Source organism: Pollicipes pollicipes, unplaced genomic scaffold (genome assembly GCF_011947565.3).
Source record: "Pollicipes pollicipes isolate AB1234 unplaced genomic scaffold, Ppol_2.1 Scaffold_962;HRSCAF=1114_pilon_pilon_pilon, whole genome shotgun sequence".
Classification (NCBI taxonomy): Eukaryota; Metazoa; Arthropoda; class Thecostraca; order Pollicipedomorpha; family Pollicipedidae; genus Pollicipes; species Pollicipes pollicipes.
In genome coordinates, this window is record NW_023597098.1 from 21,632 (window position 1) to 36,923 (window position 15,292).

Sequence of the window (15,292 nt, forward strand, 5' to 3'; positions counted from 1 at the left end):
GGCACATGGTGTGAGCGGGAAACGTTAGGAGGAAAACAGGCAAAAAGTTTTGTAATAGAGAAATGTACACCGCATCGTATGGTGTCGATTTTGTAGCTTCACCGATATTAGTTAAGAAATGATTCGAGTCTATGTTTCTTCCAAAGGTAGTGCGGGCAACGGCGGCCTGGCCCAGTACATACCGATGACAACGGTCAAATCGCCGGACTGTTTCTGCATTGCGTGCCTGTTATACACGGAGCCATGAAGAGCAAGCGTGTCTCAAACGGTCAAACGAATCTTGACGACGACGAAAACGGCCAGCATTCTAGAGAAATTTGTGAGCAGAAATGTCTCTATAAATAATAAGCAAACATATGCCTATCTTTGCCGTTAAGTAAGTGCAAAACCCCGTTATGTATGTTTCCTAAAGGTTTTTGACCCCCTGAATATCAATGTCCCGTAAGATTTCTTCAGCCGGATTGATACGTATCTGGCAATTGTTCGATGACGCAATTTTGAAGAAAATCGCAGGGGTCGCCCCATAGACATGATTTTTTAGATCGTTTATAACTTTTCCCCTAGACAAGATAGGGGTTTTGGGTTTGCACGTCTGCATTTGGGATGCCACGTGCTTCCATTTGACATGCAACTCGGCCTATGTTTACCGTTAAGTAAGTGCAAAACCCCGTTATATATGTTCCTAAGGGTTTTTGACCCCCTGAATATCAATGCCCCATAGGGTTTCTTCAGCCGGATTGATGCGTATCTGTCGATGGTTCGATGACGCAATTTTGAAGAAAATCGCAGGGGCCACCCCATAGACATGATTTTTCGGATCGTCTATAGCTTTCCCCCTAGACAAGGTAGGTGATTTTTCTGTGCACTGTTGTCTTTGGCCGAAAGAGAGCTTTCAGGTGACGTTTCGCCAGTCCAGGATTTCGTTATCCCAGGGGAGATATTGGCCCGTAAAGGGAATTCCCTACATTTATGCTGCCATGTCTGGGCTGGGCTTAATCTGGGCTGAATGTGGGCTAGCTTCCGCTACATCTATACGTAACACTCGATACCGCTGCAATCCCGGTCGTTTGACTCTACGTCCTGATTCCCGTGTTTCGTGTGGTGTTACCACTAGGTATTTTTACGAGACGAAGTCAAGGGGGGATCCAGAAAAAAGGAGGGCAACTGGGTCATGCTCTCCTAAAATGGTCAGTCTTGCCAGAAATGGCATCTCTAGAATCTGGACTTCGAAGAGAGCAGAGTAACTTGTACTAGAGGCAGTGTTTTGGAACGCTCCTATAAAAGTAAGTGAAATCCGTTGAGTTACAAAAGTCAGGACAGTATTTGAACTTTCGCAGTGGGGCTAATGCAGCGTTGTGTAACCCATTAACATCGCACTTCGCTTGCTAAGAGTCCTCCATAAGGCATCATGATTATAATCTCACCTCTTCTCCACCCTGCTGGATAACGCTCTGGACACTGCAATAACAGCGACCTATGCCTGTACTGCCTGAAGTCCTTGGGAATCCAGGTGACGCTGAAAAGCGTGCAGATCACCGAGAACACAGCACATGTGTTCAAAGGCAGTGACATGGCATCTTTAGAAGTTGTCTTAACAACTAAAACGAGGTTCTTTTGTTTATCCTCACAATGCCACCGACATGTGCGATACCCAGCTATAGGTGACATTAGTGTCACCTGTATCTGGTAACATTCATGTGGCACCAGCTATTACGACAGGGAGGGAAGGGAGGCTAAGGAGAACATGCCTCCCAAATTCTCCCAAAACAACCGTTGTACCTATCAATTTTCCCGTCAAATCCTGGTTTTAATATTTTTCCATTTAAATGCCACTTTCTGGTCAGATTACCAGCAATTTTACCCTCACCCGCGTGTTCTTTTTAGTCCGACTCCTTCAATTCAGGTTTTCTCGACCTCATCTCTAAAACATGGTTACACCCACGACAGGTGATGTCAGTCGAACGAACTACCAGACTGGCAAGTGAACATAACCAAGGAGTGCAAAGCCAGCCAGGAATGCAAAATACCTTAAACACAAATGGAACGAATTAAAAAACGAACGAATAAAATCTAAGAAAGCGAACAAATGAAATCATGGTGAAGTCAAATTCGCGTCTGGCCTATGGTCGGCACGAAATGTTTTTTTCTCGAAAACGTATGTAGAAATTTCGTGTGGAAACGTACTGAAAACTGTGCTTCAATGTAAGCTCTCGATCTTCGAAATCGTACAAAAAATCGTAGAGGGCGGTGAACTGTTGGCCCTTAGGGAATAACCGACCAGCGGCCCCAGGACCAATTTTCGCCAACGCATGCTCTCGAGATTTACGGAGCCGCCTGGCGCCGAGCTGTGTTGGTGGTATATTAATACTTGCCCTACCCCATCCTTCTGGGAGGCTGGCCCGTGCGCATCCTTCCTCGGCCCTGCATGGTAGTCAAGATCCGACCGGTGACGCTGGTAGGCTGGACGCCGACCCTAGTGCCGTTCCGCGGCACGCCGAGGAACACACCGGAATTTTGGAGCGCCGGTAGCTTGTCTGCGCCACGCTTCCAACTGGGATCCTCAGAGATTTAGGTCACTGCTGCATTTCTTAACTATAAATCTCTAATTTCAACGTTTTAAGTGGGCGGGTACCCCTAATGGCCTTGATTGCGCGCTCAGGACTTAGGAATTCTCCAATTTTTTCGAGGTTAAACAGCACCGCTATCCTTTAATTACACTTGCAACGACTATGAATGCGCTCCCGGTTCTTCTAGATATCGCGCTCACGATTTCGAAACCCGAGGGAAAGCATTCGTGGCCGCTGTGGCTGCCACAAATTGGCAGCTTTTCTGAGAATATCTCGGTGCGGTATTCCCCCAGACAGGCCGTTTTCGCTGTCGCCCAAACATTAGCTTTGACCATTTGAGATAAGCGACTGGGCACATGCGTCGCCGTCTGTTGACTTTGGGGTCAAGGCCCTGAAAGTGTAAGTGTGATTGCAGTGGATAGGCACATTGAATGTGAAAGCTACGTACCACCCACGCGCACCGTGGTTCTTCTAGAAAAAGTAGAGGCTGAAAAAGTAGAAGAAGCTCAGGCTGCGATATCTGTGGATCAAGGTGATGTGTTTGTGTTAGTACTCACATATTGCACATCATCGGAAGAAGCTGGGCAGTCTCAGCTTTCAGACACCGCCTGTTGCCAGTCGGCACGCGCAGGTATGTGTAAGTAGCATCCGAATCGCCAATTGATCTAAAGATCCTCTCGCTTAGCGTGTTATGTATGATCTGGTGGTAATGCTGCCTCAAAGTCTGCCTGATCTGCTTTCATATGACAGTGAGTTACAAAGGAAGCAATGTATTTTTTTGCTGGGACTGCATGCGATGGAATATGGATGTGAAATACCTGTTTGTTAGAATCCTGCTAGACATCTGGATTCATTGTTTGCTTTGCTGAGGTCAGAGCTGTAGCCAGCACATGTAAATGCGAGAGCCAATACTTAATAATAAACTCAGCAAACATGTGCCATCTCAGATGCTGCTGTCCAATTAGCAGCATATGTTATCTCAGGATAGCATTCCATACCATTCTATGAGCCAGCAGAATGGTTGCTAATGAATGCTGCTACTGAAACTCAAGCAGTGCAGACAAATGCTAAATTGCAATTTGTGCACTTAAGGTTTGACACACCACTGCCCTGTATATAACAGTATAAGAAATAATGTTCTGTAGTGCTCGTGCATCTGGCTGAAATACGGATCCAGTGTTGGTAGAAGACATTACTGCAGAAACATTGTAGCATGCTTGCTGAATAAGAGGCAAAGAGAAAACAAAAACATAGGATCAGAAAATGCACTGTAGTACTTGGCACTGTGCATTTGGGTGCATAGAAAGGCATGAGGACAGATACATGGGCTATAAGTCAAAATTTGAGCAAAATAAAGCTGAAATCTAAACTCACCTTATGAACACACTTGAAAATCATGGAAAGTTTTCTTGTGTTGCTTATTGTTGTTTGTGCATTTAGCACATACTAGTTTGTACTCAAGGTGTGTCCTTTGCCTCTTCTTTGATCCACAGATCTTTGCAGCCATATCTCAGTACAACCAAAAACCCTTGGGCCATAGCAAACTGTCCCCAAAATCTGTGCTAATGTGAAGACCTCCATCCATTTTTTTTTTAGTCACAGCCCCTTGGGAGTATGTTGGCCCTGTATTGACAGCCCAATCCCACTCTTGGTTTGGACTCCCAAATCCTCAGCATCATGCACAGAATACCAATGTGTCTCCATCCACCTACAAGGTCATCAGTTCAGCCCCAGGCATGGACTTATGCTGACTTAATTGTGTTCAGCCCTGGCATGTATTGCATGGCCCAGCCCCATACCTTCCTCTGTCCAGTCTGAAGCTGCCCTCTGGAGGGATGACTGCACATCCACAAGCGCTGCCCACATGAAGACCCAACACCCTCCATTTCAGAGGGTGATCCAACATGTGATCAGCAACCAGCAGCTCGGACTGTGTCTTCCAACCCTCTGGGTGAGTGGAGCGCACCATGCTGGTGCTCAGTGTAGCCTGAGCTTGGGCCGTTGTTTGAGGTCTGCAAAGTGTTGTGCTTTCAGGTGTCTTTTCCTTATTGACTGCCACATTTTTAATTGATTCATGGTTATTCACACGTTTAAATGGCGCATGGGCTGGCTCGTCGATGTGCTTCACCACAAATATGAACAGAAAAGACTTGGTTTTGCTGAAAGGAACATGGTTCCTGGAATCCGATTGTGCCGAAATTCATTGGGGAACAAGCTGCGTCATCATGGATTTGGGATGGAACTTTTCATTCGAAAATGTGGATGTGTAGCCGAAATGACCACAATTGCCGAATTTGCGATCTCAGCAGCAGGCTGACCACAAATAGCAAGCATTAAAAACAAATTGATCCGAAACCTTTGAATAGATAGATTTCTGGGATCAGCGCTCGCGCAAAGCAGTGCTTGTTGTGTGAGCCCTGACCCCCACCATTCGATCGCGCAATTCCAGGCAACGGCAGAATTTAGGGGCGAGAGCTTAACGTACCGCAACGCTCGGGACGTCCGTTCCGCCCTCTGACGTCAACTGACCTTTAGCGCGACCGCTGCCACGGCCGCAGGCCATACCTGCCAAAGGCAAATAGCGAGTGCCCTAAAGCGACTGGAACCCATCCTGCCATGGGCTGTATGGATCGGGATGCAGGCGCTCTAACCAACTGAGCCACGGGGACGGGCATTGCTGCAAATGCGATCATTCTGGCGGAAACCAATGCCTGGAACAATATGAGCACTTTCCCCCTTTGAGTTTTGTAAATCTATGCCAGGAATGCGTCGGTTGGTGTCTCCCTGTTACTACGCACGCTCGTCGTCGCTCCGCGCACTCGTCAAATATTGCCACTGTCGCCCAAACAGCGCCACCTGGGCGACGATAATGTAATGACCTGCCATCTGGCGGCTCTTTTTGTTTTCATCTCATAGTCGTTTGCCGTATTATGATGACACATTTATGGCTGCTTCCAACACATGCCAGGCAAAAATGGGTCTGTCTTGGTTTGCTGGGGCATGTATTATACAGTACGAACGAATTTCCGGGCATGGAGGCACAACTTGGCTCGACTGTACAACGTGGCGGCGCGATTAAAAATGACATGCATATCGATGCTATCTCACCATGTAGGTTTCTCATATTCATTGGCATCACAAACCTCTTTATACGCCACAGTTTTCCTGTCGCACATTCGCCGAGGCTGTGGGTGCACAACAGTTCGCCACCACGCAAGGACGTCTTTTACATCCAGGCTTAGATGATATAATTTGCTTCGCTGCGGGACGTGGCTGCTTTATCCGTCAAGGTGACACGCAAGCAGTAAACGCATATGTATGCATCCGACACCTGAGTGCATGGAATACGTGGCACTTATGTGGCGTGACTACAGTGGTCAGTATTGTTAGGTTGTAGAAAAGTTATCGCTTTCAGCTCGCGTATTACGTAATGTGGTTCCCATTTAACAACGAGGTTGTGGATTCACTCTGACGTCCTTTTCCACCCAGTGCGTGATTATAACGCTGCCCTCACTTTCTCCAATCCAGACTCAGGCGTGTGTACGCCCGCCGTTAATTGGTGCCGACCGTTCCCACAGTGGTTGGCCGAATGGTTGCGTCGCTGCTCGCCGCCATGCCGCGTCAGGTAGCCTGCTGCGAGTGAGCTTTGCCTTTGCCTTTGCCTCATGCGGCGGCCCCACTGCCTGCACTGTGTGCCTCACTGCCGGGGGAGGGGGGAGGGGGGGGGGGAGGGCAACTGCCCGCAGCACTGTCTGCACTGAGCACTCCACCTGACGGGACTTACGCTCTTCACGGCTGACTTGTCCGCGGTAGGCCATCATCGCGTGTGGAATCGGGGCGGCTAGCGACCTGTTCAGTTCACTGCACAGCCACTCGGCACTGGTCCCGGCGGGCTGATCTTGTGCACGTGTCCTGTATGCACCTCACTGTCTACAGCTTCATGGCGAAACCTTGATGAAAATATGAATATTTGATCGGGCGGTGGTGCAAAGTCCGAGCCGCAGCCTAATCTTCGCCGTGATGGCGCGGGCTTCGCGTTTCGAAGGTAACTAGATGGGCTCATGTCGTAAATGGAAGCCGCCCTCGTCGAATCAGTATCCAGCACAGGCCTCGCAACATGAACTGCGGTGCCTTCGACAACCCACAGGCCGTTGAGCTACGGTACATACAACAATCCACAGACCGTTAATAGGGCCGCAACGTAACAGTAAAATTATTGTAAGATCCGCAATCCGTAAAAAACGTATTGATAAAGTCTGTTGGCCGCGATTGCGCTTGAAATGCGGTGGATGTTGTCATTTTGACGTCTGATCCTTGCCAACCACTTGGTATGTAACGCTGTGGCGTTTTGCACATGCAACGCCACCATATCTTTTTGGTATCGTATTCGTTGACGTTCTTTCAACCTACGCTTATGGCTTGCAACACGAGCGCCATTTGAAAGCATCGCGCCATGACAACTTTATTAAAGGTCGTACGTTGGCGGTGACGTGGGCTGTGTGCAGGAGAGCTACCTTTCACCTGAGCTCTTAAGTCGGTCGATGGAGTTTGATCGGTTTGTCTACCACTTCCATGCAGTTGACGTAAGTGGCGAGCTGTGAGGAGGACGGTTCGCCGTTTTGGAGGACAGTGTGGCCTGGGGGCTCCGGAGATGTATGACAACGGCTGTTTGTCAGGGTGAATGGCTGTTATGCAGGACTGTCCTGGAGGCAGTTGGGGTTGTTGTACCTTTAGTACCATGGGGGGTGCGTCAGGGGCCTGCGACTGTTTTGTTTTTGGGTGTGCAAGCAATAATTCAAAGTCGTTTTAAAAATACTACGCTTCGGTGTTATGAAGGAGGCGATCACTCATTCTCAGTTTGTCATTGCTGCAACGGACTCCCAGCCCATCTTTCGCGAAGTCGTCACCCCGGTCTCCTGGAGAATGGTGACTCGGTGGCAAAGGGACCGTTTGGGCCTTGTCGGCTTTGGTGCGTAGGCCCTGCTGTTGTTGATAGTGAAACGACGGACAGGCGGCCGGTCCTTGCACACTAACACCGGTCCAGCGCGCGCTGAACAATTGGTGACCTTGGCTCAGCCGCGGCAGCGTCCAAACATGCTCGGCGTCCCTAGCGTATGGAGTCTCGTCGAGAGTGCTCGTCACCCTCCTTCCTCCAGCCGCCTGCATATCTCCCAGGCGCACATACGTTCGCCGGAGGAGTTATCTGAGGCCAGCAAACAAGTATCCCCGCCTCATCCCCAGACAAGACAATCTCGTAGGACCTTGCACCGCTGCGATAGGCCCCCGGGCTGAGTGACGGCTACGTGCTGGGTGGAAGTTATTTTAAGTGCAGTGAAGCTATTTGAAGCGATACCAAGATAAACCGAGAAGGATACTGCTAGTGTATAAGCTGCCGCCGCTTGCGACTGGGTCGGTCGTCTCACCTGACAGGAAGTTTTGAAAGTCGATTATAGCAACGGTGCGCTGCAAAATCGCTCCGACAGTACTTAGGTCTGGCGGTGACAGGGTCTTGATTCGCACGCTCGAAAGCAAAATACTACGTACCCCTGGCGCACACGCGGGCTTAAATTCGATAGGGTGCGCTCTGATATTGCGAGTACTAAAACTACCAGCAGCCTCCCGGACACCGCTGGGGCAACATAGCTAACGGTGGCGGAAGTATGTCGCCGTCAAACCTTCCGAGCTGCTCCACTTAACGCGCGTCAGTAACCAGTTTCATAAAGAGAAGTTTCTACTTCTGGCAGGCCGAAGATATTTCGGCGTACTTACCTACCTCCTACGCCAGTTTCATAACCCTGGCATCACCACTCCGAAAGTAAATCGTAAAATGCAGACGTTGAAGTAAGGTCCAATGTTATTTCTGTAGCCATGAGCTCAATAGCGGTACAACCGGCCGTTTCCATGCAACGATGCTGTCGCTTTAGACCCGAGAGATTAAGATGCCACTGATACATACAGGAATACCAGCAATGAATGTGCAATTTGAGTGGCCATAAATTCATAGACCAATACGATCATATTTTTATTTGCTGAAATGCAGACATCTTATAAGCTCGGCATTGTTCCGCTACTCGCGGCAGTAAACAAAGCTGTTTAGTTCGTGTGTTCATGCTCTTGAGCTTTCGTGTTCTACTTTCGAAGGCAATATGCACCTAACGACAAAAGCCCGGAAAAAGCTGGCTTCATCCTCACCCAATGTTCGTGCACTTGTTGACTTGTATCCTGTCTGTCCGTGTCATAGCAAAACAAAAAAAGAAAAACAAATTCGTGGAACCCGCAACATGTGGAAAAGAGGTTGGTTTTCATAACGGCCTGCGAGCTTTATCCAGCCACAGCTCGTGGCTGTATCTTTGTGATGCCCACAAAGTTGCATGGCGAATTTCAGTTGCATTGATTTTCTCACATATGCGTACTTGTCCGCCCTTGCCGTGTTTGTCATCGCTTCATAGCGCAACAGGTTTCTCACTGCAGGTTGATTCTGAGTCCTGGAATGGCCTGTTCCTCCGCTCCCGCATGGCCAAGCGCCGGCTCCTCGGTAATCACCATTGATGATTTTACGACCTGGTCAGAGCATCTTTTTGTTAACTTCAGTTTCGTAGTAACTATCTTTTCCATGGTCAAAGCAGTTTGCGTTTATGAAACCCGATGGATGCCTGGATGAAGAAACTCCTTACTTCAGGTCTCCCCGTAAATAGAAGAATCGTAGGGCGCTGAAGTAAGTAGTTACTTTGTACGCTTTTGCAACCGGATTCGAAGTAACGGCGTGTGAAGTTACTTCCAACGCCACAATTGCCCGCCATTCTCTCTTTATGACACTGGTTATTGGAGGGAAGAAGAGGGGGGGGGGGGGGGGGAGGGAGGAAGGCGGTATGCCCCAGCTGCCTGCTACCACCAGCGGTAGTAGAGCAGTTCAGTTTTAAAGGATTGAATTGAATATTACCATCAGCCAGGGTGGTGCTATGAGACTGTAGCGTGGCGGCAGTCATAGGTCAAGCAACTGGGGTTCAAATGAGGTCACCAATCGAAAATGTCTATCGGTCGTTAATCGCGGTTGACGGTGCTCAAAATGAAAGACGTTGACAAGTTTGCGCAGGTGAATGATGAACAGGCATCCAGTGTGCGTTTTGCTCCGTAAGTATGGCATATTTGCTGGGATTCGTGGTTTAACGAGAACAGGTTGAACCGCAGTAACGAATGACATGTGAGGTGGAGGTGAGGTGAGGTGGAATCGATGGTGCTGATTTGCAAATGGCGTCCATTTTCTCGCACCTTGCATGTATCAGTGTTTTAGCATAATGTAAATGACGTTAAAAGGCAGGGTCTGACGTTGCTGAATGCCACTCATTATGAACTCAAGTTCGTGTTTGTAATCAGTGGCTGTTGTAATGACTTGCTGACCCAAGATGCAGGTATCAGGCTGAATCGACCCTCAAATCACCTGGCATAACGAGATGATTACGCGTGGTGAAAATCTTTGTTGTGAATATGATAAGTTAGTATTCTCTGCAGGTACGCATCAAGTATTCTCTGTAGACACGGATTGAGTATTCTCCGTAGGTTTGCATTTAATAGTCTCTGTATGCATTGGGTAAACTGTCATTGCTCGCTCTCTCAAAGTGAAGTTTTGCTGGTGCAACGTTTGTTGCACGTTTGTCGTTCCCTCCCTCTCCATGCTTTCTTGTCCTCTCCGCCCAGCTGCAGGCGACGATTTCCTGGCAAAGTTCGACTAGAAAAGCCGAATGGAAAAAAATCGAACACAAGTTATTGAAAGGGATAAAAGTCGACAGGAAAAGTAGCCAAAGCGGAAATAGTTGACAGAGACATAAACGAGATTTAAAAAAATTGGACGGACACAAATTCGACATGGATACACCTAAATTGGGATAAAAGTGCAGTAGTCTTGCGTACGCTGTTTTTCTCTGACGCAAACTATTTTTGAAACTATCAAAAGAATATCCAGAAAGAAAAAAGCTGTTGAAGCAAGCCTGCTGTCCTGATGGCGTCGTGCTTACAGTCATGCGTATTTGATGATTACACGATAGAACTAAATGACGCTCGACAGCTTCCCTATCAAGTTTCCTTGCATCCGACAAGATAATCCGTGGCAGCGTTACATGTTTTTTTCGTCGTGTGTAATCCAGCTGGCAGATAACGGCGCCCATTACCACTAACACTTGTCGAAGACATGTACTTAGCGGGCTCAATGGTCATTAGGCGGACCGTTAAGCTCGCCTCACAGCGGACTTGCGTAGCCGATCGGTCGGTTTGTTTCAGCATAGCCAGCCGCTGGGTCTTAATTGGTCTCCCACGGATTTCAGATGTACACAGTGCTGTTGGAGTGCAGTGCTGTACACAGTGCAATATCTCTTCGCATGATACTTAACACATTGGGGTTACTTCTGGAAGATGTTGCGCAAGTCATTTTCTTACAGCGTCAGTTTGGTGCCTGCTGCCCTCCCCAGTTATGGTCACCTTTAATGTTTTTCGGAAGTCTGCATACCCCAAACTCGTCGCCCCATATCACACAGTACCGTGGGCACCGCAACGCCACGTTCCACAACCTGCCCCTCTGTCCCTCGACGCGTGTTTGGCCTGCGACGCCGCCTTTTCTCCCAGCACTTGATAGCAGCGCGGTGCGTAGGCCGACCCCGTGCCGTACTCGCCAGCGTACCTCCGCCGAGGCCGGCACGCCCGGGCCGGCTGGCGCCGGCGCGGCGTGGCGTGGCGCGGCGCGGCGCGGTGGCGTCGGTGGCATGCCGGCAGGAGCCGCAGTGCAGGCTCAGCCGTGGCGCCGGTGGCGGTGGCGGGCGGTGACCGGCGTGCGCGCGCTCTGTCGGCAGGGGCCTGCGGCGGCGGCCGGCAGGGCTGAGCAGCCCCACCATGGCGGGCGCCCGCTCCCGCCGCCAGATCGTCTTGTTCCTGGCCATGTTCATCTTCCCCTTCGCGCTGATCATGCTCTTCAACCAGCCAGGTGAGCGGATGGGGTGTGCGGTGTCGTGGCGGCGGTGCCGTCTGACGCCGGTGGCGACGGTGGTGGACTATAGAGGGACGGACAGCAGGGACGAAACTTCGTCCGAGTCAGTGAAGGTCGTTATGAGCCCGTTAATTTTGCTCATGCCCACAGATCCCTCCACCTTACGCTAAAACTCAGGAACATTAGTGTCTGTTGCCTGCTGGAAAGTCTAGAAAGCTCTTCCCGCTGTGGTCAGTACGGCGCGGGTGTTTCTAAAGAGGGAGTTGTGAACACTGGTGTTTGTGATGATCAATAAGCCGCTTTGCGGAGCGGAGGACCGGTGAGATGACAGCTGGCGTGATTATGAACAGTCGTTTCTAGTTTATTAAAAAACTTAAGTAATATAAACGCGTTTTGTGGAGCTCATACAAACTGGTCTGGCGGATGACTGGACAACACGTCTCTCATGAGGGCGTGACGGGCGGGGATTTACTCGTACGGTGGTCGCACTTTCCGTAAAACACGCTGTTGAAAATTGGCTGAAGACGGTTGGGAAGAGGAGATCAAAACTTTGGATATTTTTTTTTAGTGTAACCAAAGTGCTGCAAAAGTCAGACGCTTCAAATGCAGGCCCTTCAAATGGAGACGCTTAATGTGGACGTTGGCCACATTTGGCAAACTGCAGTCCTGTGTAGTTTTTCATTGTTCAGTCTCGCAGATTACGGCACGACGGGTTTTATTCGAGGCTGTTTTCGAAAATATCACAATGTCGGGCCGATTGATCACCGGTGCACGTTTGCACCTCTTTCATTCATCATTGGCACCGTGTTGTCATTTGTAGCGCCTCACGTGCAGCGCGCGCTGGCAACCGTTTTGGTTCCCGGTGTCCGACATCAATTCTAACCGCGTGCAAGACGTGCGGCTCCATGGTTCGCGCTCGAGCGCTCGAGGCCGGCGCGCACCGGGATCTATGATGTGCCAGGTCATGGCGTGACGTCAGGTCCCGTTTGCCGGTGCGCATGCCCGTTTTCGCCCCAGCAAGGGTGACTTTCTCGTGCTACAGCGATGGCAGGTCAAGACACGAGCCCGATTTTGAACCGGGTCGGGCATTTTTCGCAAGTTCCAAGTTTTTGCTTGTTTGTTAAGCTCACGGGGGGAAAGGCCCTATTTGTTCAGGTCGGAATGCCGCGGAAAGGTTATGCTTGATTAAAGAGCTTGTTTGCAGATGCAGTGCAGCTTACACACACACTACATTTAAGAATTACGCTTCTTGTTGAAAGCTGCATCTGACACCATATGCTGTTACAAAGACTAGCTGTACTAGCTAGTACTAGTAGTACTAGCTAGTACTAGCTAGTACTTACTACTAGCTACTGTACTACTACTGTACCAGCTAGTACTACTGTATAGCTAGTACTTGTACTAGCTGTATGGAAGCGGACAACCAGGCGGGGCCGCTCGTGACGAAATTTGCCCCAGGCCGAGCCGAGAAAGATTCTTCGAGGCAACTTTGTTTCCGGTCGCGGGACGGGCGAGGCTTACATAACCGCGACCACGTACGCAAAAGAATGACGCTAGCTATGCGGTAGAAACGTATTCATATGGCTTTGATTGCTGAGGTGCGGGTTCAGGTGTTGGGTCAGGCGCAAGCAAGCGTCGCTGCTTGCTCGTGAATATTGTTAATTCATTCGAATGATATAAACCGTAAGCAAATGCACGTGATATTTGGGGGATGTTTGTCTGGGTAGTAACATTGCGTTCCATGCCAGTGGTCCCTCGCGGAATGCTGACACGCAAACAAGTTTGGTGTCCTGTGTAATTTTGGGCTTAGCTTCCTTGGTGGCACTATTCACTGCGTCGCTCCCCTACAACCAACGCGGTCAGTCGCCAGTTTAAATTGGAATCAGGTATGTGAAAGCGTATATGAATGGCTTGAGTAACTAGGAGAGATTCTGCAGTGCCATTGGGGACGAATAAGCATTGGCTGGAGAGAGTTTGCAGCGCGACCGAATTGGACCGGTTTTTCATAAAAGGTGGAGACCGCCATGTAAGCTACGTAGACCCTTACCCACTGCAATACAAGACGTGGATTAGCGTGGGGAAAGACAGACTTCAGACCTTTTGCGGGATATACGCACATGTTTTAATAATTTGGTCGTACGAGTGATGCACTGCCAGTTGTGCTGCATACTAAGCTTTGCATTGCACTGCATTCCCTGCATCCGTTGCGTTGACAGTTTCCCCGCTTCTAATTGTGTCATTACTCAAGCCGTGGTTTTAAACATGATTGTCGGCGGAAAACATTCTGTGCACGGATTTCCGGGCGGAAGTTCACGCTGCAACATTGTAATATATATATATATATATATATTATATATATATATATATATATATATATATGCGCGCACAGACCTGTACAGTGCAGTGCAGTCGGTGCAGACCTATGTATCAGTGCAGTCGGTCGCATAAGTCAAGTTTTTTGCTGCTCAAATCCTACCGGGCTGGTTCAGCTGTGGAGTCTGGACAGTCGGCTCGACGGAATTAGCGCATTGGAATGCAGGCCATGTGACCTGAGCATGAAGTGAGCGTGAGCTCACTTGAACACGGAACCCGGGTGGATCCGTAATGCGCCCTTAAAATGCATGGCAGCGATAGTGCCATACGGTTGCGGTGCCGCAACCCCTGTGACGCGGAACATTTTGATCACTCACGGCAACCTGGCGTTGCGGGCGGCGCGGAAGTTCTAGCAAGTATCTAGCCCACTGGTTATGTAAACAACGCACCGCCGTTAATGAACTGAGCAGAAAACATGGACGTTGAAACTGGACCTAGCAACATGCTTTTCGTTTAAAGCAGTTAACAGAACATTGATAATGATGCACGCGGTGTTGGTATCGCTGAGAGAAATTTCGGCACCAACACTTAGAGCAAGGGGAAGGGAGGTATTTTAGTAGTGACCGTCTTGACATGCGAGCACAGTAGGATGCCTCAGTTGGCGTTAGATCACAGTGGACGGATAACGGATAACGGTGCGTAGGACATTGATGATACGGTGATAAGGGTCATTGCACTATGAGAAAACCGCACGGGCAATCGTAGTCGCCACCAGTATCAACTTGAAACAGTATATGAAACAGATGTCGACTAACATAGCCCCGCCAGCTTTACACCCATGGCACGTCACTGTGCTGTCCCATACAGCATGCATACAACACAGATCAAATGCAGGCGTGCAAGTGTGTGTAAATAACAAATGCAAGAGAACAGGGGGTGCGTTTGGAAGTTACATAATATGTATCAGCACTGACAACCATGCTTTGCATAGCTGTGAACAATTCATTTGCCGATCGTTCAGCATAAAATATTATCATATTCTCCCACGATCGCTGACCTGTAGCGGGTCAAAGTCAGGCCATAGTTGTCAGCGAAGGTGATATGGTCACTGACCTGATGTCACCCTGAGTGACCTCTTGCTTAAAGTGTTTCTAGGTTAAAGCTAGCTTAAGGCCTGAGGTCGGATTGGACGCGATGTCGAGTTTGACCTTAATTAACCCTATTTAACCCGAGAACGCCATGTAGCGATCTAAAATGTGACAGAAAATGATTCACATAGAGTGATACTATCCCATGAATGTGTGGTGTCTCTAGCTCGCTAGGTTTCCATATCTCAGGGAGGTCAGATTGACCCTCCCTCACCGAAGGGAGGTCAATTGACCCTCCCTCACCGAAGGGAGGTCAAATTGACCTCCCTCACCGAAGGGAGGTCAAACTG

At 49.2% G+C, this 15,292-nt stretch overlaps 1 long non-coding RNA gene across 1 annotated transcript; it reads left to right on the plus strand.

Moving 5' to 3' along the window:
• The first annotated feature begins 2,942 nt into the window (after positions 1-2,942).
• LOC119114532 (uncharacterized) lies at positions 2,943-11,536 on the plus strand. Its single transcript, XR_005096034.1, has 3 exons — positions 2,943-3,198; positions 4,459-4,518; positions 11,408-11,536. It is a non-coding gene; the product is annotated as an uncharacterized LOC119114532 (long non-coding RNA).
• The last annotated feature ends 3,756 nt before the right edge of the window (positions 11,537-15,292 follow it).